The sequence below is a fragment of the Convolutriloba macropyga genome, chromosome 9 (assembly GCF_964194025.1).
Source record: "Convolutriloba macropyga chromosome 9, txConMacr16.3, whole genome shotgun sequence".
Taxonomy (NCBI): Eukaryota; Metazoa; Xenacoelomorpha; order Acoela; family Convolutidae; genus Convolutriloba; species Convolutriloba macropyga.
The window spans coordinates 23,180,131-23,206,437 of NC_134476.1; the positions used below are offsets into that span (position 1 = coordinate 23,180,131).

The 26,307-nt window shown below is 38.1% G+C and overlaps 1 protein-coding gene and 11 non-coding genes across 13 annotated transcripts in view; all 12 read right to left on the reverse strand.

The window, feature by feature from the left end:
- LOC142345669 (uncharacterized) overlaps positions 1–26,307 on the reverse strand; it is a 710,383-nt gene that overhangs the window by 621,966 nt on the left and 62,110 nt on the right. The gene's annotated exons all lie outside the window — the stretch shown is intronic.
- Positions 793–911, reverse strand: LOC142346893 (5S ribosomal RNA). Its single transcript, XR_012759929.1, has one exon. It is a non-coding gene; the product is annotated as a 5S ribosomal RNA (ribosomal RNA).
- On the reverse strand, positions 1,860–1,978 carry LOC142347070 (5S ribosomal RNA). The gene has a single exon (XR_012760095.1). It is a non-coding gene; the product is annotated as a 5S ribosomal RNA (ribosomal RNA).
- On the reverse strand, positions 2,927–3,045 carry LOC142347206 (5S ribosomal RNA). Its single transcript, XR_012760221.1, has one exon. It is a non-coding gene; the product is annotated as a 5S ribosomal RNA (ribosomal RNA).
- Positions 10,838–10,956, reverse strand: LOC142346940 (5S ribosomal RNA). Its single transcript, XR_012759974.1, has one exon. It is a non-coding gene; the product is annotated as a 5S ribosomal RNA (ribosomal RNA).
- Positions 12,095–12,213, reverse strand: LOC142346941 (5S ribosomal RNA). The gene has a single exon (XR_012759975.1). It is a non-coding gene; the product is annotated as a 5S ribosomal RNA (ribosomal RNA).
- LOC142347155 (5S ribosomal RNA) lies at positions 13,356–13,474 on the reverse strand. Its single transcript, XR_012760173.1, has one exon. It is a non-coding gene; the product is annotated as a 5S ribosomal RNA (ribosomal RNA).
- Positions 14,618–14,736, reverse strand: LOC142347296 (5S ribosomal RNA). Its single transcript, XR_012760297.1, has one exon. It is a non-coding gene; the product is annotated as a 5S ribosomal RNA (ribosomal RNA).
- Positions 15,879–15,997, reverse strand: LOC142346912 (5S ribosomal RNA). Its single transcript, XR_012759947.1, has one exon. It is a non-coding gene; the product is annotated as a 5S ribosomal RNA (ribosomal RNA).
- LOC142347309 (5S ribosomal RNA) lies at positions 17,135–17,253 on the reverse strand. Its single transcript, XR_012760308.1, has one exon. It is a non-coding gene; the product is annotated as a 5S ribosomal RNA (ribosomal RNA).
- LOC142347323 (5S ribosomal RNA) lies at positions 18,958–19,076 on the reverse strand. Its single transcript, XR_012760320.1, has one exon. It is a non-coding gene; the product is annotated as a 5S ribosomal RNA (ribosomal RNA).
- LOC142347335 (5S ribosomal RNA) lies at positions 24,980–25,098 on the reverse strand. Its single transcript, XR_012760331.1, has one exon. It is a non-coding gene; the product is annotated as a 5S ribosomal RNA (ribosomal RNA).

Below are 26,307 nucleotides of genomic sequence, written 5' to 3' on the forward strand. Positions count from 1 at the left end.
GTAGCCATACAGTGTATTATGACAAACGCGCAAACTTTTTGCTTCCAACCATCCACAATACAGTGGAACGGCCGCAAAACAAAGCACAGATGAATTGGGTACGAGGAACCTGTACAACCGGACATTGAACCGGAAGTATGACTTCAGTGGGTTTAGGCCGGTAATTGGGAAAATCAGTGGCGAATTGCTTTTAGCCTAATTGTTGTGATAAACTTATTAAATAGGTAAGTATTAACTCTATTTGATAAGTTTTATTTGAATGCACTCTGCGTTAGCGGAGTGCAGCCTAAAGAATGGACCTGAGCGATTTGCACTAACTTAAAAGTTAGTTTAATAAAGGGAAATTATACAATTAGTATTGATGTTTCCGAGACAGTTCCAAATATCAAATATACAGTATACGCAAGCAGGGGAACTATTAGAATGGCCTTTACAAGTATATGGGGTGTGTTTGGAGCAATGGTTGCTGCTGAAATTGTCATTTACAAAAAGTATCCGCGCTCGATGAGGCTTAACTTTTTCGATCAACGAACTTTGTTTTGGTCACCAAATCGTCAATTTTAGTCCGATTTGGCTCATTTTTTGTGGGCATGCTCCACTTGAGCCATAGTTTGGGATAAAATAAAAAAATTGGGCACCGCGAACCATTTTGGACAAGTTTTTACCGATTTCCAAAAAAGTATCCGCGCTCGATGAGGCTTAACTTTTTCGATCACCGAGGCTTTTTGAGGCTCTAAAATGTGTAAATATCGAATAAAAGTATTCTATGAGGTTTGAATACTCAAAAGAAAATGCCTACAACACCTGGTGTTCCCAAGCGGTCACCCATCCAAGTACTAACCAGGCCCAATGTTGCTTAACTTCGGTGATCGGACGAGAACCGGTGCATTCAACATGGTATGGTCGTAGGCATTTGCGTAAGCGGGAGCGAATTTATATACAACAGTATTGTATTGTAGTCTCATATTCATATACAGGATCACTTTAACTTGCCGCCTTGTGGTTTGCAAAATAGTCACTTAATACATGCAATTTTAGCCACGGTTGTGTTATAATTTATGCAATTCGTAGCCATACAGTGTATTATGACAAACGCGCAAACTTTTTGCTTCCAACCATCCACAATACAGTGGAACGGCCGCAAAACAAAGCACAGATGAATTGGGTACGAGGAACCTGTATAACCGGACATTGAACCGGAAGTATGACTTCAGTGGGTTTAGGCAGGTAATTGGGAAAATCAGTGGCGAATTGCTTTTAGCCTAATTGTTGTGATAAAATTATTAAATAGGTAAGTATTAACTCTATTTGATAAGTTTTTTTTGAATGCACTCTGCGTTAGCGGAGTGCAGCCTAAAGAATGGACCTGAGCGATTTGCACTAACTTAAAAGTTAGTTTAATAAAGGGAAATTATACAATTAGTATTGATGTTTCCGAGACAGTTCCAAATATCAAATATACAGTATACGCAAGCAGGGGAACTATTAGAATGGCCTTTACAAGTATATAGGGTGTGTTTGGAGCAATGGTTGCTACTGAAATTGTCATTTACAAAAAGTATCCGCGCTCAATGATTCTTAACTTTTTCGATCACCGAACTTTGTTTTGGTCACCAAATCGTCAATTTTAGTCCGATTTGGCTCATTTGTTGTGGGCATGCTCCACTTGAGCCATAGTTCGGGATAAAATAAAAAAATTGGGCACCGCGAACCATTTTGGACAAGTTTTTACCGATTTCCAAAAAAGTATCCGCGCTCGATGAGGCTTAACTTTTTCGATCAACGAGGCTTTTTGAGGCTCTAAAATGTGTAAATATCGAATAAAAGTATTCTATGAGGTTTGAATACTCAAAAGAAAAAGCCTACAACACCTGGTGTTCCCAAGCGGTCACCCATCCAAGTACTAACCAGGCCCAATGTTGCTTAACTTCGGTGATCGGACGAGAACCGTTGCATTCAACATGGTATGGTCGTAGGCATTTGCGTAAGCGGGAGCGAATTTATATACAACAGTATTGTATTGTAGTCTCATATTCATATACAGGATCACTTTAACTCGCCGCCTTGCGGTTTGCAAAATAGTCACTTAATACATGCAATTTTAGCCACGGTTGTGTTATAATTTATGCAATTCGTAGCCATACAGTGTATTATGACAAACGCGCAAACTTTTTGCTTCCAACCATCCACAATACAGTGGAACGGCCGCAAAACAAAGCACAGATGAATTGGGTACGAGGAACCTGTATAACCGGACATTGAACCGGAAGTATGACTTCAGTGGGTTTAGGCCGGTAATTGGGAAAATCAGTGGCGAATTGCTTTTAGCCTAATTGTTGTGATAAAATTATTAAATAGGTAAGTATTAACTCTGTTTGATAAGTTTTATTTGAATGCACTCTGCGTTAGCGGAGTGCAGCCTAAAGAATGGACCTGAGCGATTTGCACTAACTTAAAAGTTAGTTTAATAAAGGGAAATTTTACAATTAGTATTGATGTTTCCGAGACAGTTCCAAATATCAAATATACAGTATACGCAAGCAGGGGAACTATTAGAATGGCCTTTACAAGTATATGGGGTGTGTTTCGAGCAATGGTTGCTGCTGAAATTGTCATTTACAAAAAGTATCCGCGCTCGATGAGGCTTAACTTTTTCGATCACCGAACTTTGTTTTGGTCACCAAATCGTCAATTTTAGTCCGATTTGGCTCATTTTTTGTGGGCATGCTCCACTTGAGCCATAGTTCGGGATAAAATAAAAAAATCGGGCACCGCGAACCATTTTTGACAAGTTTTTACCGATTTCCAAAAAAGTATCCGCGCTCGATGAGGCTTAACTTTTTCGATCACCGAGGCTTTTTGAGGCTCTAAAATGTGTAAATATCGAATAAAAGTATTCTATGAGGTTTGAATACTCAAAAGAAAAAGCCTACAACACCTGGTGTTCCCAAGCGGTCACCCATCCAAGTACTAACCAGGCCCAATGTTGCTTAACTTCGGTGATCGGACGAGAACCGGTGCATTCAACATGGTATGGTCGTAGGCATTTGCGTAAGCGGGAGCGAATTTATATACAACAGTATTGTATTGTAGTCTCATATTCATATACAGGATCACTTTAACTCGTCGTCTTGCGGTTTGCAAAATAGTCACTTAATACATGCAATTTTAGCCACGGTTGTGTTATAATTTATGCAATTCGTAGCCATACAGTGTATTATGACAAACGCGCAAACTTTTTGCTTCCAACCATCCACAATACAGTGGAACGGCCGCAAAACAAAGCACAGATGAATTGGGTACGAGGAACCTGTATAACCGGACATTGAACCGGAAGTATGACTTCAGTGGGTTTAGGCCGGTAATTGGGAAAATCATTGGCGAATTGCTTTTCGCCTAATTGTTGTGATGATGATAAACATTCTGATAATGTCACTCTCGGATTATTACCGCAAAGTGTGATAGGAAAGCGAAAGCAAGTACTCCACTTTGTGCAGGAACGTCCTTTGGGAGTGAGTCTTTTATAAAAAGAGATTTTTCACTAAAAGCTGCTTTTTCACTAAGATTTAAAATCCTGGCTTTTTATTTTACCTTTTTCTCCTAATTTTACTCTTCAAAATTTCTTTTAAATCCCTTTCCTCCTTAGCTTTAGCTTTTTAAGTTCCTCTTTTTAAGTTGCTCTCTCCTTTACTGTAGAGCGCTTAGAGTTCTTATTAAGTTAACTTCTGAGTTTTCCAAAACACTAATTTTTATTTGAGAAACCTTTCGTTTGTCACAATCTACTTTTCGTAAGTCTTCGTCTTCAAACAATTAAGTTTTCCCCTATGGGGGAGAACACTATCCCCTCGTTGATTACGCCTACTCCCAGCGAAAACCAAAATATGTATTCTTCAATCACTCAAAAAAGCTTGTCGAAAGAAACCAACTCAAGCGAATTCCAGATCATGCAAATTATTCCTCCTTTTACGAAATCAATTATTTCAAACACAGATTCTTTGAACAACGCCTATCTTCAGTGTGCTAAATCAATTCTGCACGAATTCCCGCAAGAAGCACGAAATCAAATAACAATCAGCAAAACATTCGCATACATAAGAGACAAAAGACTTCATTCGCTGACTGTTGTTTCACCACCAACTGTCAAAAAGCAATACCATTCGATTAGATCCAGAGGCCTAAATTTACTAGGCAAAACCGTTTTTCCTATGGGCAAACATTTCCTCAACACAGAAAAATCATTCTATCCTAGAAGATACAATATCAAATTCAGTAATCTCCCATATGTTTGCACAGACACTGAAGCCCTGAAACTAATAGATCTTCCAGAGGGAATAGAACATAGCCCCGCAATTATTCGAATGAAAGACAACATAGGAGGCGATCTCATCTTCAATGGTTATGCAACACTGAGTGTGACAGTGAAAAACGCAACTGAAGAGGAAAGATTAAAAACTTGGTCATATGAAAATCGGATCGCAGAATTCAAAGAACGGAACAGCTTAGAGATCAAGTTCCATGCTCCCTCATTACATAACTGCAGTTACTGTGAAGAAAGCAAACTACAGTATCGGGGACACCATAAAGATTGGTGCTACTTATGGCAAAACCAGCTACAAAGAATCAAAAATGTGCAAAACATAAACAAAGAAACAAAGAATAATCGTGCTGAAAAGCAGAAACCAACAAATTTTCATAAAGCTCCCGAAACTGAAACAATCAGTGACACCTCCTCTTGCAACTTGACCATAGATGAAGAGGAAGTGGAAGAAACTTATACAGAAGAAATTTGTAGTGGCACAACAGAAAATGCTACAGTCATAGAACAAGAAACAGAAAACGCTGACAAAACCTCAACCAACATACAAAACGCTGAATGTAATGATTCCGCCTATCTTAATACGGAGAAGTTTCAATCTTTAGAGCTTGATAATAGTGCTGTTCTCAAACAGTACAGACCAGGCGCCAAAAGGCCACTTAGTGAAACACAAAAACAACAAAACGCGCAAATCGCAAAACACTTCTTGAACGATCAGTGGATTAAGAAGAAAAATCAGTTCGAACAAAACAAAAATGATTGAGCACAAAGTTTTCTATTTGAATTCATGTGGCCTTAAAAGCCCGAAAAAATTCTTCGCAATAATCGAAAAATGCTACAAATTAGCTAGCGGAACTTTATTCATTTTGTGTATCCAAGAATCGAAAATTCCAGCTCTATCTCGTTCACACGAAACAGTTCTTGAGCAATACAAATTACGCTATCATCTAGTGCCTGCAATAAACTGCAGTGGAGGTTTAGTTACAGTTTGGAGTGAAGAACTAAAAACTGATAATCAAATACTGCAATCACGAGATCACTCTGGAATTAATTTTACGGAACTCAATCTAACTGTATTCAATGTATATCTGAATACAAGCTCCTATTGTGAAAAGTTGAAGCAATTAAGCTCAAATCTCTCGAAACTCAACACGGAACGATCTATTGTTTTAGCAGGGGATTTTAATGCTTTCAGTCATGATTCGCGAAACACATCAACTGCTCTTCGAAGCGTAGACGATAGAGTTAAGCGATTTGTAAAGCTCCAAACGGTTACAGAGCATGCTCTACTATTTGATGCAGCGGTAGAACTGGACGTACTTGATTTCACACACTATGACAAAAGAACATCGTCTTTTTCACGAATAGACTATTTTTTTACAAACCAAACCCAGTACAGCGAAATGAAAGTACATCGGAGCAATTTCTCAGATCACATGCTGTTAGAACTAAGCAACAAAAGCGAAGAAAAAGAACGAGGCCAAAGCTTTTGGAAAATGAACGATGCTATTTTATTTCCAAACAAAGAGTACATCAAAACAGAAATAGAAGCCTTTGGAATGAACTGTTTGACACATGAAAGTTATGAAGAGCTGAAGTGCCACATACGTGATGTCTGCCAAGCCTTAGCTATTAATAAATCAAAAATCTTAAGCTCGCAAATGAAAAACATCCTGGCCGAAGAGAAAAGGCTGAGAGAACAAATACAAAATCATGACTCCAATGAAAAAATTTTAAAACGATATAATGATACAGTCTCGAAAATAAATGCGTATGACAACAACAAACAAAAAGATCAGTTCATCCACTTCAAGAAACTGACCCAATCATGCGAACTTGGAAACGCGAAAGACTTGAAAACTTGGGCAAAGCAAAAAAACAACACGAACAATATTACTTCACTTAGGGTTGGTGCAAGTGTTACAACAAGTCAGGAAGAAATCATCAAAGTCTTTGAAAACCATTTTTCACAGCTTTACAAAAGCAAGAAAAAAGGCTGTTTTGAGATTTTTCTTGACCATTTGAACGAGCGCAAAAACGAAGCAACAAACGATGTAAATGAAATCACCATAGATGAAGTATTGAAAGCAATTAACAAACTCAATGCAAAGAGCTCACCGGGTTCGGATGGAATAACCTCAAACTTTTACAAGATTTTTAAGAGAGAAATGGCCCCATTGCTACAAAGCGTTTTCAACAATATTGTTCGAACTGAAAAAGTCCCTGAAAGCCAAAATATTGCAATCTTAAAACTTCTGCCTAAAACTGATAATCCGAGAACTGTTGATGAATTTAGACCTATGAGCTTGCTGAACACTGACCTCAAAATTCTATCACACATTCTATCTGCCAGAATCATAATAGATCTTGAAGACATAATAGGCCAACATCAGCATGCATACTTGAGCAAAAGACAAATCCATATAGCATTAAATAAAGTTCGAAAAGCCCATAAGCAACTAAATAACAGCAAATGCCTTGTGAATCTGGATTTTTCAAAAGCTTTTGACAAAGTAGACAGAGATTACATCTTCGCGCTTCTCGATAAAATTGGCATTGACCAATACACAAAATCTGCCATCAGAACAGTTTACAATGAAACGAAAGCAATTATTGAAATCAATGGCTACCTTTCCAAAACAATTGTACTACAACGCGGAGTTAAGCAAGGTTGTCCCCTTTCAGCTTTACTTTTCATACTTGCTGTTGAGCCCTTGCTTTGCTGTATAGACAACTCACCACATATTAAAGGATTCACCAGCTCAAAAACAGTGGCTTATGCAGACGACATTACTTGCTCAATACGCATATCATCGATTGAAGGACTATTTGACACTGTCAAAGATTTTTGCGATTGCACTCAACTAGAAATCAACGTCAAAAAGAGTGAGATCCTGTCAACGAGAGACATAGCTTTCTATAAAACTGTACGTGTAACAAAAATCCTGGGCATTAAATTCTTTACTGATAAATCATCAACAAACTTACTTGATCTCATCAAAACACAAATTGCCATTTACATGCGCTTCATTTCTCGATCGAAAACTTTAAGAGCCAAGAGACAAATCATTGAAACTTTTATCCTTCCAAAGTTCCTGTATTATTCAAGACACACGGACACAACAGTAAATATTCTGACGAATGTTCAAAAACTCATCAACAATCTACTGAAAACTGGTGACAAAATGGAAATTAGAAGTGAAGTTCTTTACCAATCTGTTGCTGTGGGCGGTATCTCTCTTCCACATATTACATCAAAAATAATCTCAGCAAAACTGATAGACGAAATTAACTCATCAAACGAGAACGATGTTTCCTTTCCAGATGACTTAACAATTTTGTTAAAATCGTTAAAGCTCAAAGTCTCTCAAACTGACAACAGTATCCTTCTGTTTAAGAACAACATCGAAACTTCCCTGAGACTTAACAAAGCCTTAAGAACAAGTGAGATTTACTGGTATATCATTGCTCAAGTTTTTCCAACAAGTTTTATCGAGGACCGCTTAAACAAATCCGTCATAAAGTACAATTGTTCAACGAAAGAATTAACTCTCTTTAGCAAAAATATCTGGAAATTTTACAAACTTTTGCCACAACAACAAAATCTTTTATATCGCCTTGCCTTCAATTATCTTGTTGACAAACAGATTAGATGGATGAAAAATTTTTCAGAGTCACCAATTTGCAGCTATTGCGAAAAAGAGTTTGAAACATCGGAACATTTAATTCTCAAATGCGAACAATTATCTGGAGCGAGAAGTACCCTAAGGCTGAATAGTTGGCGCGACGTCTTTGTAAATATGAAAGTTGAAACTCTTAGATTTACGGCAAGTGTCCTAAATGGATCCTGGCAAGAAACCCCTGAACAAACAAAAAACTATTTGAATTTTGTACTTAATTTGTAAAGCTTCAACAATGAAATCTGATAAATTTTCCTTGTAAATACCAACTGTAACGATTCATCAATGAAACCTGCTGAATTATTTCAACATCATTGTAAACAACAACTGTAAATAATAGCATCTGAATTTATTATTTAAAAGCCTAATTGTTGTGATAAACTTATTAAATAGGTAAGTATTAACTCTATTTGATAAGTTTTATTTGAATGCACTCTGCGTTAGCGGAGTGTAGCCTAAAGAATGGAACTGAGCGATTTGCACTAACTTAAAAGTTAGTTTAATAAAGGGAAATTATACAATTAGTATTGATGTTTCCGAGACAGTTCCAAATATCAAATATACATAATACGCAAGCAGGGGAACTATTATAATGGCCTTTACAAGTATATGGGGTGTGTTTGGAGCAATGGTTACTGCTGAAATTGTCATTTACAAAAAGTATCCGCGCTCGATGAGGCTTAACTTTTTCGATCACCGAACTTTGTATTGGTCACCAAATCGTCAATTTTAGTCCGATTTGGCTCATTTTTTGTGGGCATGCTCCACTTGAGCCATAGTTTGGGATAAAATAAAAAAAACTGGCACAGCGAACCATTTTGGACAAGTTTTTACCGATTTCCAAAAAAGTATCCGCGCTCGATGAGGCTTAACTTTTTCGATCACCGAACTTTGTTTTGGTCACCAAATCGTCAATTTAGTCCGATTTGGCTCATTTTTTGTGGGCATGCTCCACTTGAGCCATCGTTTGGGATAAAATAAAAAAATCTGGCACCGCGAACCATTTTGGACAAGTTTTTACCGATTTCCAAAAAAGTATCCGCGCTCGATGAGGCTTAACTTTTTCGATCACCGAACTTTGTATTGGTCACCAAATCGTCAATTTTAGTCCGATTTGGCTCATTTTTTGTGGGCATGCTCCACTTGAGCCATAGTTTGGGATAAAATAAAAAAAACTGGCACCGCGAACCTTTTTGGACAAGTTTTTACCGATTTCCAAAAAAGTACCCGCGCTCGATGAGGCTTAACTTTTTCGATCACCGAACTTTGTATTGGTCACCAAATCGTCAATTTTAGTCCGATTTGGTTCATTTTTTGTGGGCATGCTCCACTTGAGCCATAGTTTGGGATACAATAAAAAAATCTGGCACCGCGAACCATTTTGGACAAGTTTTTACCGATTTCCAAAAAAAGTATCCGCGCTTGATGAGGCTTAACTTTTTCGATCACCGAACTTTGTTTTGGTCACCAAATCGTCAATTTTAGTCCGATTTGGCTCATTTTTTGTGGGCATGCTCCACTTGAGCCATAGTATGGGATACAATAAAAAAATCTGGCACCGCCAACCATTTTGGACAAGTTTTTACCGATTTCCAAAAAAGTATCCGCGCTCGATGAGGCTTAACTTTTTCGATCACCGAACTTTGTATTGGTCACCAAATCGTGAATTTTAGTCCGATTTGGCTCATTTTTTGTGGGCATGCTCCACTTGAGCCACAGTTTGGGATAAAATAAAAAAATCTGGCACCGCGAACCATTTTGGACAAGTTTTTACCGATTTCCAAAAAAGTATCCGCGCTCGATGAGGCTTAACTTTTTCGATCACCGAACTTTGTATTGGTCACCAAATCGTCAATTTTAGTCCGATTTGACTCATTTTTTGTGGGCATGCTCCACTTGAGCCATAGTTTGGGATAAAATAAAAAAATCTGGCACCGCGAACCATTTTGGACAAGTTTTTACCGATTTCCAAAAAAGTATCCGCGCTCGATGAGGCTTAACTTTTTCGATCACCGAACTTTGTATTGGTCATCAAATCGTCAATTTTAGTCCGATTTGGCTCATTTTTTGTGGGCATGCTCCACTTGAGCCATAGTTTGGGATAAAATAAAAAAACCTGGCACCGCGAACCATTTTGGACAAGTTTTTACCGATTTCCAAAAATGTATCCGCGCTCGATGAGGCTTAACTTTTTCGATCACCGAACTTTGTATTGGTCACCAAATCGTCAATTTTAGTCCGATTTGGCTCATTTTTTGTGGGCATGCTCCACTTGAGCAATAGTTTGGGATAAAATAAAAAAATCTGGCACAGCGAACCATTTTGGACAAGTTTTTACCGATTTCCAAAAAAGTATCCGCGCTCGATGAGGCTTAACTTTTTCGATCACCGAACTTTGTTTTGGTCACCAAATCGTCAATTTTAGTCCGATTTGGCTCATTTTTTGTGGGCATGCTCCACCTGAGCCATAGTTTGGGATAAAATAAAAAAATCTGGCACAGCGAACCATTTTGGACAAGTTTTTACCGATTTCCAAAAAAGTATCCGCGCTCGATGAGGCTTAACTTTTTCGATCACCGAACTTTGTTTTGGTCACCAAATCGTCAATTTTAGTCCGATTTGGCTCATTTTTTGTGGGCATGCTCCACCTGAGCCATAGTTTGGGATAAAATAAAAAAATCTGGCACCGCAAACCATTTTGGACAAGTTTTTACCGATTTCCAAAAAAAGTATCCGCGCTTGATGAGGCTTAACTTTTTCGATCACCGAGGCTTTTTGAGGCTCTAAAATGTGTAAATATCGAATAAAAGTATTCTATGAGGTTTGAATACTCAAAAGAAAAAGCCTACAACACCTGGTGTTCCCAAGCGGTCACCCATCCAAGTACTAACCGGGCCCAATGTTGCTTAACTTCGGTGATCGAACGAGAACCGGTGCATTCAACATGGTATGGTCGTAGGCATTTGCGTAAGCGGGAGCGAATTTATATACAACAGTATTGTATTGTAGTCTCAAATTCATATACAGGATCACTTTAACTCGCCGCCTTGCGGTTTGCAAAATAGTCACTTAATACATGCAATTTTAGCCACGGTTGTGTTATAATTTATGCAATTCGTAGCCATACAGTGTATTATGACAAACGCGCAAACTTTTTGCTTCCAACCATCCACAATACAGTGGAATGGCCGCAAAAGAAAGCACAGATGAATTGGGTACGAGGAACCTGTATAACCGGACATTGAACCGGAAGTATGACTTCAGTGGGTCTAGGCCGGTAATTGGGAAAATCAGTGGCGAATTGCTTTTAGCCTAATTGTTGTGATAAACTTATTAAATAGGTAATTATTAACTTTATATGATAAGTTTTATTTGAATGCACTCTGCGTTAGCGGAGTGCAGCTCAAAGAATGGAACTGAGCGATTTGCTTTGCACTAACTTAAAAGTTAGGTTAATAAAGAGAAATTACACAATTAGTATTGATGTTTCCGAGACAGTTCCAAATATCAAATATACATAATACGCAAGCAGGGGAACTATTATAATGGCCTTTACAAGTATATGGGGTGTGTTTGGAGCAATGGTTACTGCTGAAATTGTCATTTACAAAAAGTATGGGCGCTCGATGAGGCTTAACTTTTTCGATCACCGAACTTTGTATTGGTCACCAAATCGTCAATTTTAGTCCGATTTGGCTCATTTTTTGTGGGCATGCTCCACTTGAGCCATAGTTTGGGATAAAACAAAAAAATGTGGCACAGCGAACCATTTTGGACAAGTTTTTACCGATTTCCAAAAAAGTATCCGCGCTCGATGAGGCTTAACTTTTTCGTTCACCGAACTTTGTTTTGGTCACCAAATCGTCAATTTTAGTCCGATTTGGCTCATTTTTTGTGGGCATGCTCCACTTGAGCCATAGTTTGGGATAAAAAAAAATCTGGCACCGCGAACCATTTTGGACAAGTTTTTACCGATTTCCAAAAAAGTATCCGCGCTCGATGAGGCTTAACTTTTTCGATCACCGAGGCTTTTTGAGGCTCTAAAATGTGTAAATATCGAATAAAAGTATTCTATGAGGTTTGAATACTCAAAAGAAAAAGCCTACAACACCTGGTGTTCCCAAGCGGTCACCCATCCAAGTACTAACCGGGCCCAATGTTGCTTAACTTCGGTGATCGAACGAGAACCGGTGCATTCAACATGGTATGGTCGTAGGCATTTGCGTAAGCGGGAGCGAATTTATATACAACAGTATTGTATTGTAGTCTCAAATTCATATAGAGGATCACTTTAACTCGCCGCCATGCGGTTTGCAAAATAGTCACTTAATACATGCAATTTTAGCCACGGTTGTGTTATAATTTATGCAATTCGTAGCCATACAGTGTATTATGACAAACGCGCAAACTTTTTGCTTCCAACCATCCACAATACAGTGGAATGGCCGCAAAAGAAAGCACAGATGAATTGGGTACGAGGAACCTGTATAACCGGACATTGAACCGGAAGTATGACTTCAGTGGGTCTAGGCCGGTAATTGGGAAAATCAGTGGCGAATTGCTTTTAGCCTAATTGTTGTGATAAACTTATTAAATAGGTAATTATTAACTTTATATGATAAGTTTTATTTGAATGCACTCTGCGTTAGCGGAGTGCAGCTCAAAGAATGGAACTGAGCGATTTGCTTTGCACTAACTTAAAAGTTAGGTTAATAAAGAGAAATTACACAATTAGTATTGATGTTTCCGAGACAGTTCCAAATATCAAATATACATAATACGCAAGCAGGGGAACTATTATAATGGCCTTTACAAGTATATGGGGTGTGTTTGGAGCAATGGTTACTGCTGAAATTGTCATTTACAAAAAGTATCCGCGCTCGATGAGGCTTAACTTTTTCGATCACCGAACTTTGTATTGGTCACCAAATCGTCAATTTTAGTCCGATTTGGCTCATTTTTTGTGGGCATGCTCCACTTGAGCCATAGTTTGGGATAAAACAAAAAAATGTGGCACAGCGAACCATTTTGGACAAGTTTTTACCGATTTCCAAAAAAGTATCCGCGCTCGATGAGGCTTAACTTTTTCGTTCACCGAACTTTGTTTTGGTCACCAAATCGTCAATTTTAGTCCGATTTGGCTCATTTTTTGTGGGCATGCTCCACTTGAGCCATAGTTTGGATAAAACAAAAAAAATCTGGCACCGCGAACCATTTTGGACAAGTTTTTACCGATTTCCAAAAAAAGTATCCGCGCTTGATGAGGCTTAACTTTTTCGATCACCGAGGCTTTTTGAGGCTCTAAAATGTGTAAATATCGAATAAAAGTATTCTATGAGGTTTGAATACTCAAAAGAAAAAGCCTACAACACCTGGTGTTCCCAAGCGGTCACCAATCCAAGTACTAACCAGGCCCAATGTTGCTTAACTTCGGTGATCGGACGAGAACCGGTGCATTCAACATGGTATGGTCGTAGGCATTTGCGTAAGCGGGAGCGAATTTATATACAACAGTATTGTATTGTAGTCTCATATTCATATACAGGATCACTTTAACTCGCCGCCTTGCGGTTTGCAAAATAGTCACTTAATACATGCAATTTTAGCCACGGTTGTGTTATAATTTATGCAATTCGTAGCCATACAGTGTATTATGACAAACGCGCAAACTTTTTGCTTCCAACCATCCACAATACAGTGGAACGGCCGCAAAACAAAGCACAGATGAATTGGGTACGAGGAACCTGTATAACCGGACATTGAACCGGAAGTATGACTTCAGTGGGTTTAGGCCGGTAATTGGGAAAATCAGTGGCGAATTGCTTTTAGCCTAATTGTTGTGATAAACTTATTAAATAGGTAATTATTAACTTTATATGATAAGTTTTATTTGAATGCACTCTGCGTTAGCGGAGTGCAGCTCAAAGAATGGAACTGAGCGATTTGCTTTGCACTAACTTAAAAGTTAGGTTAATAAAGGGAAATTACACAATTAGTATTGATGTTTCCGAGACAGTTCCAAATATCAAATATACATAATACGCAAGCAGGGGAACTATTATAATGGCCTTTACAAGTATATGGGGGTGTGTTTGGAGCAATGGTTACTGCTGAAATTGTCATTTACAAAAAGTATCCGCGCTCGATGAGGCTTAACTTTTTCGATCACCGAACATTGTATTGGTCACCAAATCGTCAATTTTAGTCCGATTTGGCTCATTTTTTGTGGGCATGCTCCACTTGAGCCTTAGTTTGGGATCAAATAAAAAAATCTGGCACAGCGAACCATTTTGGACAAGTTTTTACCGATTTCCAAAAAAGTATCCGCGCTCGATGAGGCTTAACTTTTTCGATCACCGAACTTTGTTTTGGTCACCAAATCGTCAATTTTTGTCCGATTTGGCTCATTTTTTGTGGGCATGCTCCACTTGAGCCATAGTTTGGGATAAAATAAAAAAATCTGGCACCGCGAACCATTTTGGACAAGTTTTTACCGATTTCCAAAAAAAGAATCCGCGCTTGATGAGGCTTAACTTTTTCGATCACCGAGGCTTTTTGAGGCTCTAAAATGTGTAAATATCGAATAAAAGTATTCTATGAGGTTTGAATACTCAAAAGAAAAAGCCTACAACACCTGGTGTTCCCAAGCGGTCACCCATCCAAGTACTAACCAGGCCCAATGTTGCTTAACTTCGGTGATCGGACGAGAACCGGTGCATTCAACATGGTATGGTCGTAGGCATTTGCGTAAGCGGGAGCGAATTTATATACAACAGTATTGTATTGTAGTCTCATATTCATATACAGGATCACTTTAACTCGCCGCCTTGCGGTTTGCAAAATAGTCACTTGATACATGCAATTTTAGCCACGGTTGTGTTATAATTTATGCAATTCGTAGCCATACAGTGTATTATGACAAACGCGCAAACTTTTTGCTTCCAACCATCCACAATACAGTGGAACGGCCGCAAAACAAAGCACAGATGAATTGGGTACGAGGAACCTGTACAACCGGACATTGAACCGGAAGTATGACTTCAGTGGGTTTAGGCCGGTAATTGGGAAAATCAGTGGCGAATTACTTTTAGCCTAATTGTTGTGATAAACTTATTAAATAGGTAAGTATTAACTCTATTTGATAAGTTTTATTTGAATGCACTCTGCGTTAGCGGAGTGCAGCTCAAAGAATGGAACTGAGCGATTTGCTTTGCACTAACTTAAAAGTTAGGTTAATAAAGGGAAATTACACAATTAGTATTGATGTTTCCGAGACAGTTCCAAATATCAAATATACATAATACGCAAGCAGGGGAACTATTATAATGGCCTTTACAATTATATGGGGTGTGTTTGGAGCAACGGTTACTGCTGAAATTGTCATTTACAAAAAGTATCCGCGCTCGATGAGGCTTAACTTTTTCGATCACCGAACTTTGTATTGGTCACCAAATCGTCAATTTTAGTCCGATTTGGCTCATTTTTGGGGGCATCCTCCACTTGAGCCATAGTTTGGGATAAAACAAAAAAATCTGGCACAGCGAACCATTTTGGACAAGTTTTCACCGATTTCCAAAAAAGTATCCGCGCTCGATAAGGCTTAACTTTTTCGATCACCGAACATTGTATTGGTCACCAAATCGTCAATTTTAGTCCGATTTGGCTCATTTTTTGTGGGCATGCTCCACTTGAGCCATAGTTTGGGATAAAATAAAAAAATCTGGCACTGCGAACCATTTTGGACAAGTTTTTACCGATTTCCAAAAAAAGTATCCGCGCTTGATGAGGCTTAACTTTTTTCGATCGCCGAGGCTTTTTGAGGCTCCAAAATGTGTAAATATCGAATAAAAGTATTCTATGAGGTTTGAATACTCAAAAGAAAAAGCCTACAACACCTGGTGTTCCCAAGCGGTCACCCATCCAAGTACTTACCAGGCCCAATGTTGCTTAACTTCGGTGATCGGACGAGAACCGGTGCATTCAACATGGTATGGTCGTAGGCATTTGCGTAAGCGGGAGCGAATTTATATACAACAGTATTGTATTGTAGTCTCATATTCATATACAGGATCACTTTAACTCGCCGCCTTGCGGTTTGCAAAATAGTCACTTAATACATGCAATTTTAGCCACGGTTGTGTTATAATTTATGCAATTCGTAGCCATACAGTGTATTATGACAAACGCGCAAACTTTTTGCTTCCAACCATCCACAATACAGTTGAACGGCCGCAAAACAAAGCACAGATGAATTGGGTACGAGGAACCTGTATAACCGGACATTGAACCGGAAGTATGACTTCAGTGGGTTTAGGCCGGTAATTAGGAAAATCAGTGGCGAATTTCTTTTAGCCTAATTGTTGTGATAAACTTATTAAATAGGTAAGTATTAACTCTATTTGATAAGTTTTATTTGAATGCACTCTGCGTTAGCGGAGTGCAGCCTATAGAATGGAACTGAGCGATTTGCACTAACTTAAAAGTTAGGTTAATAAAGGGAAATTACACAATCAGTATTGATGTTTCCGAGACAGTTCCAAATATCAAATATACAAAATACGCAAGCAGGGGAACTATTATAATGGCCTTTACAATTATATGGGGTGTGTTTGGAGCAATGGTTACTGCTGAAATTGTCATTTACAAAAAGTATCCGCGCTCGATGAGGCTTAACTTTTTCGATCACCGAACTTTGTATTGGTCACCAAATCGTCAATTTTAGTCCGATTTGGCTCATTTTTTGTGGGCATGCTCCACTTGAGCTACAGTTTGGGATAAAATAAAAAAATCTGGCACAGCGAACCATTTTGGACAAGTTTTCACCGATTTCCAAAAAAGTATCCGCGCTCGATGAGGCTTAACTTTTTCGATCACCGAACTTTGTATTGGTCACCAAATCGTCAATTTTAGTCCGATTTGGCTCATTTTTTGTGGGCATGCTCCACTTGAGCCATAGTTAGGGATAAAATAAAAAAATCTGGCACCGCGAACCATTTTGGACAAGTTTTTACCGATTTCCAAAAAAAGTATCCGCGCTTGATGAGGCTTAACTTTTTCGATCACCGAGGCTTTTTGAGGCTCCAAAAAGTGTAAATATCGAATAAAAGTATTCTATGAGGTTTGAATACTCAAAAGAAAAAGCCTACAACACCTGGTGTTCCCAAGCGGTCACCCATCCAAGTACTAACCAGGCCCAATGTTGCTTAACTTCGGTGATCGGACGAGAACCGGTGCATTCAACATGGTATGGTCGTAGGCATTTGCGTAAGCGGGAGCGAATTTATATACAACAACAGTATTGTATTGTAGTCTCATATTCATATACAGGATCACTTTAACTCGCCGCCTTGCGGTTTGCAAAATAGTCACTTAATACATGCAATTTTAGCCACGGTTGTGTTATAATTTATGCAATTCGTAGCCATATAGTGTATTATGACAAACGCGCAAACTTTTTGCTTCCAACCATCCACAATACAGTTGAACGGCCGCAAAACAAAGCACAGATGAATTGGGTACGAGGAACCTGTATAACCGGACATTGAACCGGAAGTATGACTTCAGTGGGTTTAGGCCGGTAATTGGGAAAATCAGTGCCTAATTTCTTTTAGCCTAATTGTTGTGATAAACTTATTAAATAGGTAAGTATTAACTCTATTTGATAAGTTTTATTTGAATGCACTCTGCGTTAGCGGAGTGCAGCCTATAGAATGGAACTGAGCGATTTGCACTAACTTAAAAGTTAGGTTAATAAAGGGAAATTACACAATCAGTATTGATGTTTCCGAGACAGTTCCAAATATCAAATATACATAATACGCAAGCAGGGGAACTATTATAATGGCCTTTACAAGTATATGGGGTGTGTTTGGAGCAATGGTTACTGCTGAAATTGTCATTTACAAAAAGTATCCGCGCTCGATGAGGCTTAACTTTTTCGATCACCGAACTTTGTATTGGTCACCAAATCGTCAATTTTAGTCCGATTTGGCTCATTTTTTGTGGGCATGCTCCACTTGAGCCATAATTTGGGATAAAATAAAAAAATCTGGCACAGCGAACCATTTTGGACAAGTTTTCAACGATTTCCAAAAAAGTATCCGCGCTCGATGAGGCTTAACTTTTTCGATCACCGAACTTTTTTTTGGTCACCAAATCGTCAATTTTAGTCCGATTTGGCTCATTTTTTGTTGGCATGCTCCACTTGAGCCATAGTTTGGGATAAAATAAAAAAATCTGGCACCGCGAACCATTTTGGACAAGTTTTTACCGATTTCCAAAAAAGTATCCGCGCTCGATGAGGCTTAACTTTTTCGATCACCGAACTTTGTATTGGTCACCAAATCGTCAATTTTAGTCCGATTTGGCTCATTTTTTGTGGGCATGCTCCACTTGAGCCATAGTTTGGGATAAAATAAAAAAATCTGGCACCGCGAACCATTTTGGACAAGTTTTTACCGATTTCCAAAAAAGTATCCGCGCTCGATGAGGCTTAACTTTTTCGATCACCGAACTTTGTATTGGTCACCAAATCGTCAATTTTAGTCCGATTTGGCTCATTTTTTGTGGGCATGCTCCACTTGAGCCATAGTTTGGGATAAAATAAAAAAAATCTGGCACCGCGAACCATTTTGGACAAGTTTTTACCGATTTCCAAAAAAGTATCCGCGCTCGATGAGGCTTAACTTTTTCGATCACCGAACTTTGTATTGGTCACCAAATCGTCAATTTTAGTCCGATTTGGCTCATTTTTTGTGGGCATGCTCCACTTGAGCCATAGTTTGGGATAAAATAAAAAAATCTGGCACCGCGAACCATTTTGGACAAGTTTTTACCGATTTCCAAAAAAGTATCCGCGCTCGATGAGGCTTAACTTTGTCGATCACCGAGGCTTTTTGAGGCTCTAAAATGTGTAAATATCGAATAAAAGTATTCTATGAGGTTTGAATACTCAAAAGAAAAAGCCTACAACACCTGGTGTTCCCAAGCGGTCACCCATCCAAGTACTAACCAGGCCCAATGTTGCTTAACTTCGGTGATCGGACGAGAACCGGTGCATTCAACATGGTATGGTCGTAGGCATTTGCGTAAGCGGGAGCGAATTTATATACAACAGTATTGTATTGTAGTCTCATATTCATATACAGGATCACTTTCACTCGCCGCCTTGCGGTTTGCAAAATAGTCACTTAATACATGCAATTTTAGCCACGGTTGTGTTATAATTTATGCAATTCGTAGCCATACAGTGTATTATGACAAACGCGCAAATTTTTTGCTTCCAACCATCTACAATACAGTGGAACGGCCGCAAAACAAAGCACGGATGAATTGGGTACGAGGAACCTGTATAACCGGACATTGAACCGGAAGTATGACTTCAGTGGGTTTAGGCCGGTAATTGGGAAAATCAGTGGCGAATTGCTTTTAGCCTAATTGTTGTGATGATGATAAACATTCTGATAATGTCACTCTCGGATTATTACCGCAAAGTGTGATAGGAAAGCGAAAGCAAGTACTCCACTTTGTGCAGGAACGTCCTTTGGGAGTGAGTCTTTTATGAAAAGAGATTTTTCACTAAAAGCTGCTTTTTCACTAAGATTTAAAATCCTGGCTTTTTCTTTTACCTTTTTCTCCTAATTTTACTCTTCAAAATTTCTTTTAAATCCCTTTCCTCCTTAGCTTTAGCTTTTTAAGTTCCTCTTTTTAAGTTGCTCTCTCCTTTACTGTAGAGCGCTTAGAGTTCTTATTAAGTTAACTTCTGAGTTTTCCAAAACACTAATTTTTATTTGAGAAACCTTTCGTTTGTCACAATCTACTTTTCATAAGTCTTCGTCTTCAAACAATCAAGTTTTCCCCTATGGGGGAGAACACTATCCCCTCGTTGATTACGCCTACTCCCAGCGAAAACCAAAATATGTATTCTTCAATCACTCAAAAAGGCTTGTCGAAAGAAACCAACTCAAGCGAATTCCAGATCATGCAAATTATTCCTCCTTTTACGAAATCAATTATTTCAAACACAGATTCTTTGAACAACGCCTATCTTCAGTGTGCTAAATCAATTCTGCACGAATTCCCGCAAGAAGCACGAAATCAAATAACAATCAGCAAAACATTCGCATACATAAGAGACAAAAGACTTCATTCGCTGACTGTTGTTTCACCACCAACTGTCAAAAAGCAATACCATTGGATTAGATCCAGAGGCCTAAATTTACTAGGCAAAACCGTTTTTCCTATGGGCAAACACTTCCTCAACACAGAAAAATCATTCTATCCTAGAAGATACAATATCAAATTCAGTAATCTCCCATATGTTTGCACAGACACTGAAGCCCTGAAACTAATAGATCTTCCAGAGGGAATAGAACATAGCCCCGCAATTATTCGAATGAAAGACAACATAGGAGGCGATCTCATCTTCAATGGTTATGCAACACTGAGTGTGACAGTGAAAAACGCAACTGAAGAGGAAAGATTAAAAACTTGGTCATATGAAAATCGGATCGCAGAATTCAAAGAACGGAACAGCTTAGAGATCAAGTTCCATGCTCCCTCATTACATAACTGCAGTTACTGTGAAGAAAGCAAACTACAGTATCGGGGACACCATAAAGATTGGTGCTACTTATGGCAAAACCAGCTACAAAGAATCAAAAATGTGCAAAACATAAACAAAGAATAATCGTGCTGAAAAGCAGAAACCAACAAATTTTCATAAAGCTCCCGAAACTGAAACAATCAGTGACACCTCCTCTTGCAACTTGACCATAGATGAAGAGGAAGTGGAAGAAACTTATACAGAAGAAATTTGTAGTGGCACAACAGAAAATGCTACAGTCATAGAACAAGAAACAGAAAACGCTGACAAAACCTCAACCAACATACAAAACGCTGAATGTAATGATTCCGCCTATCTTAATACGGAGAAGTTTCAATCTTTAGAGCTTGATAATAGTGCTGTTCTCAAACAGTACAGACCAGGCGCCAAAAGGCCACTTAGTGAAACACAAAAACAACAAAACGCGCAAATCGCAAAACACTTCTTGAACGATCAGTGGATTAAGAAGAAAAATCAGTTCGAACAAAACAAAAATGATTGAGCACAAAGTTTTCTGTTTGATTTCATGTGGCCTTAAGAGCCCGAAAAAATTCTTCGCAATAATCGAAAAATGCTACAAATTAGCTAGCGGAACTTTATTCATTTTGTGTATCCAAGAATCGAAAATTCCAGCTCTATCTCGTTCACACGAAACAGTTCTTGAGCAATACAAATTACGCTATCATCTAGTGCCTGCAATAAACTGCAGTGGAGGTTTAGTTACAGTTTGGAGTGAAGAACTAAAAACTGATAATCAAATACTGCAATCACGAGATCACTCTGGAATTAATTTTACGGAACTCAATCTAACTGTATTCAATGTATATCTGAATACAAGCTCCTATTGTGAAAAGTTGAAGCAATTAAGCTCAAATCTCTCGAAACTCAACACGGAACGATCTATTGTTTTAGCAGGGGATTTTAATGCTTTCAGTCATGATTCGCGAAACACATCAACTGCTCTTCGAAGCGTAGACGATAGAGTTAAGCAATTTGTAAAGCTCCAAACGGTTACAGAGCATGCTCTACTATTTGATGCAGCGGTAGAACTGGATGTACTTGATTTCACACACTATGACAAAAGAACATCGTCTTTTTCACGAATAGACTATTTTTTTACAAACCAAACCCAGTACAGCGAAATGAAAGTACATCGGAGCAATTTCTCAGATCACATGCTGTTAGAACTAAGCAACAAAAGCGAAGAAAAAGAACGAGGCCAAAGCTTTTGGAATATGAACGATGCTATTTTATTTCCAAACAAAGAGTACATCAAAACAGAAATAGAAGCCTTTGGAATGAACTGTTTGACACATGAAAGTTATGAAGAGCTGAAGTGCCACATACGTGATGTCTGCCAAGCCTTAGCTATTAATAAATCAAAAATCTTAAGCTCGCAAATGAAAAACATCCTGGCCGAAGAGAAAAGGCTGAGAGAACAAATACAAAATCATGACTCCAATGAAAAAATTTTAAAACGATATAATGATACAGTCTCGAAAATAAATGCGTATGACAACAACGAACAAAAAGATCAGTTTATCCGCTTCAAGAAACTGACCCAATCATGCGAACTTGGAAACGCGAAAGACTTGAAAACTTGGGCAAAGCAAAAAAACAACACGAACAATATTACTTCACTTAGGGTTGGTGCAAGTGTTACAACAAATCAGGAAGAAATCATCAAAGTCTTTGAAAACCATTTTTCACAGCTTTACAAAAGCAAGAAAAAAGGCTCTTTTGAGATTTTTCTTGACCATTTGAACGAGCGCAAAAACGAAGCAACAAATGATGTAAATGAAATCACCATAGATGAAGTATTGAAAGCAATTAACAAACTCAATGCAAAGAGCTCACCGGGTTCGGATGGAATAACTTCAAACTTTTACAAGATTTTTAAGAGAGAAATGGCCCCATTGCTACAAATCGTTTTCAACAATATTGTTCGAACTGAAAAAGTCCCTGAAAGCCAAAATATTGCAATCTTAAAACTTCTGCCTAAAACTGATAATCCGAGAACTGTTGATGAATTTAGACCTATAAGCTTGCTGAACACTGACCTCAAAATTCTATCACACATTCTATCTGCCAGAATCATAATAGATCTTGAAGACATAATAGGCCAACATCAGCATGCATACTTGAGCAAAAGACAAATCCATATAGCATTAAATAAAGTTCGAAAAGCCCATAAGCAACTAAATAACAGCAAATGCCTTGTGAATCTGGATTTTTCAAAAGCTTTTGACAAAGTAGACAGAGATTACATCTTCGCCCTTCTCGATAAAATTGGCATTGACCAATACACAAAATCTGCCATCAGAACAGTTTACAATGAAACGAAAGCAATTATTGAAATCAATGGCTACCTTTCCAAAACAATTGTACTACAACGCGGAGTTAGGCAAGGTTGTCCCCTTTCAGCTTTACTTTTCATACTTGCTGTTGAGCCCTTGCTTTGCTGTATAGACAACTCACCACATATTAAAGGATTCACCAGCTCAAAAACAGTGGCTTATGCAGACGACATTACTTGCTCAATACGCATATCATCGATTGAAGGACTATTTGACACTGTCAAAGATTTTTGCGATTGCACTCAACTAGAAATCAACGTCAAAAAGAGTGAGATCCTGTCAACGAGAGACATAGCTTTCTATAAAACTGTACGTGTAACAAAAATCCTGGGCATTAAATTCTTTACTGATAAATCATCAACAAACTTACTTGATCTCATCAAAACACAAATTGCCATTTACATGCGCTTCATTTCTCGATCGAAAACTTTAAGAGCCAAGAGACAAATCATTGAAACTTTTATCCTTCCAAAGTTCCTGTATTATTCAAGACACACGGACACAACAGTAAATATTCTGACGAATGTTTAAAAACTCATCAACAATCTACTAAAAACTGGTGACAAAATGGAAATTAGAAGTGAAGTTCTTTACCAATCTGTTGCTGTGGGCGGTATCTCTCTTCCACATATTACATCAAAAATAATCTCAGCAAAATTGATAGACGAAATTAACTCATCAAAGGAGAACGATGTTTCCTTTCCAAATGACTTAACAATTTTGTTAAAATCTTTAAAGCTCAAAGTCTCTCAAACTGACAGCAGTATCCTTCTGTTTAAGAACAACATCGAAACTCCCCTGAGACTTAACAAAGCCTTAAGAACAAGTGAGATTTACTGGTATATCATTGCTCAAGTTTTTCCAACAAGTTTTATCGAGGACCGCTTAGACAAATCCGTCATAAAGTACAATTGTTCAACGAAAGAATTAACTCTCTTTAGCAAAAATATCTGGAAATTTTACAAACTTTTGCCACAACAACAAAATCTTTTATATCGCCTTGCCTTCAATTGTCTTGTTGACAAACAGATTAGATGGATGAAAAATTTTTCAGAGTCACCAATTTGCAGCTATTGCGAAAAAGAGTTTGAAACATCGGAACATTTAATTCTCAAATGCGAACAATTATCTGGAGCGAGAAGTACCCTAAGGCTGAATAGTTGGCGCGACGTCTTTGTAAATATGAAAGTTGAAACTCTTAGATTTACGGCAAGTGTCCTAAATGGATCCTGGCAAGAAACCCCTGAACAAACAAAAAACTATTTGAATTTTGTACTTAATTTGTAAAGCTTCAACAATGAAATCTGATAAATTTTCCTTGTAAATACCAACTGTAACGATTCATCAATGAAACCTGCTGAATTATTTCAACATCATTGTAAATAACAACTGTAAATAATAGCATCTGAATTTATTATTTAAAAGCCTAATTGTTGTGATAAACTTATTAAATAGGTAAGTATTAACTTTATTTGATAAGTTCTATTTGAATGCACTCTGCGTTAGCGGAGTGCAGCCTAAAGAATGGAACTGAGCGATTTGCACTAACTTAAAAGTTAGTTTAATAAAGGGAAATTATACAATTAGTATTGATGTTTCCGAGACAGTTCCAAATATCAAATATACATAATACGCAAGCAGGGGAACTATTTTAATAGCCTTTACAAGTATATGGGGTGTGTTTGGAGCAATGGTTACTGCTGAAATTGTCATTTACAAAAAGTATCCGCGTTCGATGAGGCTTAACTTTTTCGATCACCGAACTTTGTATTGGTCACCAAATCGTCAATTTTAGTCCGATTTGGCTCATTTTTTGTGGGCATGCTCCACTTGAGCCATAGTTTGGGATAAAATAAAAAAATCTGGCACCGCGAACTATTTTGGACAAGTTTTTACCGATTTCCAAAAAAGTATCCGCGCTCGATGAGGCTTAACTTTTTCGATCACCGAGGCTTTTTGAGGCTCTAAAATGTGTAAATATCGAATAAAAGTATTCTATGAGGTTTGAATACTCAAAAGAAAAAGCCTACAACACCTGGTGTTCCCAAGCGGTCACCCATCCAAGTACTAACCAGGCCCAATGTTGCTTAACTTCGGTGATCGGACGAGAACCGGTGCATTCAACATGGTATGGTCGTAGGCATTTGCGTAAGCGGGAGCGAATTTATATACAACAGTATTGTATTGTAGTCTCATATTCATATACAGGATCACTTTAACTCGCCGCCTTGCGGTTTGCAAAATAGTCACTTAATACATGCAATTTTAGCCACGGTTTTGTTATAATTTATGCAATTCGTAGCCATACAGTGTATTATGACAAACGCGCAAACTTTTTGCTTCCAACCATCTACAATACAGTGGAACGGCCGCAAAACAAAGCACGGATGAATTGGGTACGAGGAACCTGTATAACCGGACATTGAACCGGAAGTATGACTTCAGTGGGTTTAGGCCGGTAATTGGGAAAATCAGTGCCGAATTGCTTTTAGCCTAATTGTTGTGATAAACTTATTAAATAGGTAAAAATTAACTTTATTTGATAAGTTTTATTTGAATGCACTCTGCGTTAGCGGAGTGCAGCCTAAAGAATGGAACTGAGCGATTTGCACTAACTTAAAAGTTAGTTTAATAAAGGGAAATTATACAATTAGTATTGATGTTTCCGAGACAGTTCCAAATATCAAATATACATAATACGCAAGCAGGGGAACTATTATAATGGCCTTTACAAGTATATGGGGTGTGTTTGGAGCAATGGTTACTGCTGAAATTGTCATTTACAAAAAGTATCCGCGTTCGATGAGGCTTAACTTTTTCGATCACCGAACTTTGTATTGGTCACCAAATCGTCAATTTTGTCCAATTTGGCTCATTTTTTGTGGGCATGCTCCACTTGAGCCATAGTTTGGGATAAAATAAAAAAAATCTGGCACCGCGAACCATTTTGGACAAGTTTTTACCGATTTCCAAAAAAGTATCCGCGCTCGATGAGGCTTAACTTTTTCGATCACCGAACTTTGTTTTGGTCACCAAATCGTCAATTTTAGTCCGATTTGGCTCATTTTTTGTGGGCATGCTCCACTTGAGCCATAGTTTGGGATAAAATAAAAAAAATCTGGCACCGCGAACCATTTTGGACAAGTTTTTACCGATTTCCAAAAAAGTATCCGCGCTCGATGAGGCTTAACTTTTTCGATCACCGAACTTTGTATTGGTCACCAAATCGTCAATTTTAGTCCGATTTGGCTCATTTTTTGTGGGCATGCTCCACTTGAGCCATAGTTTGGGATAAAATAAAAAAATCTGGCACCGCGAACCATTTTGGACAAGTTTTTACCGATTTCCAAA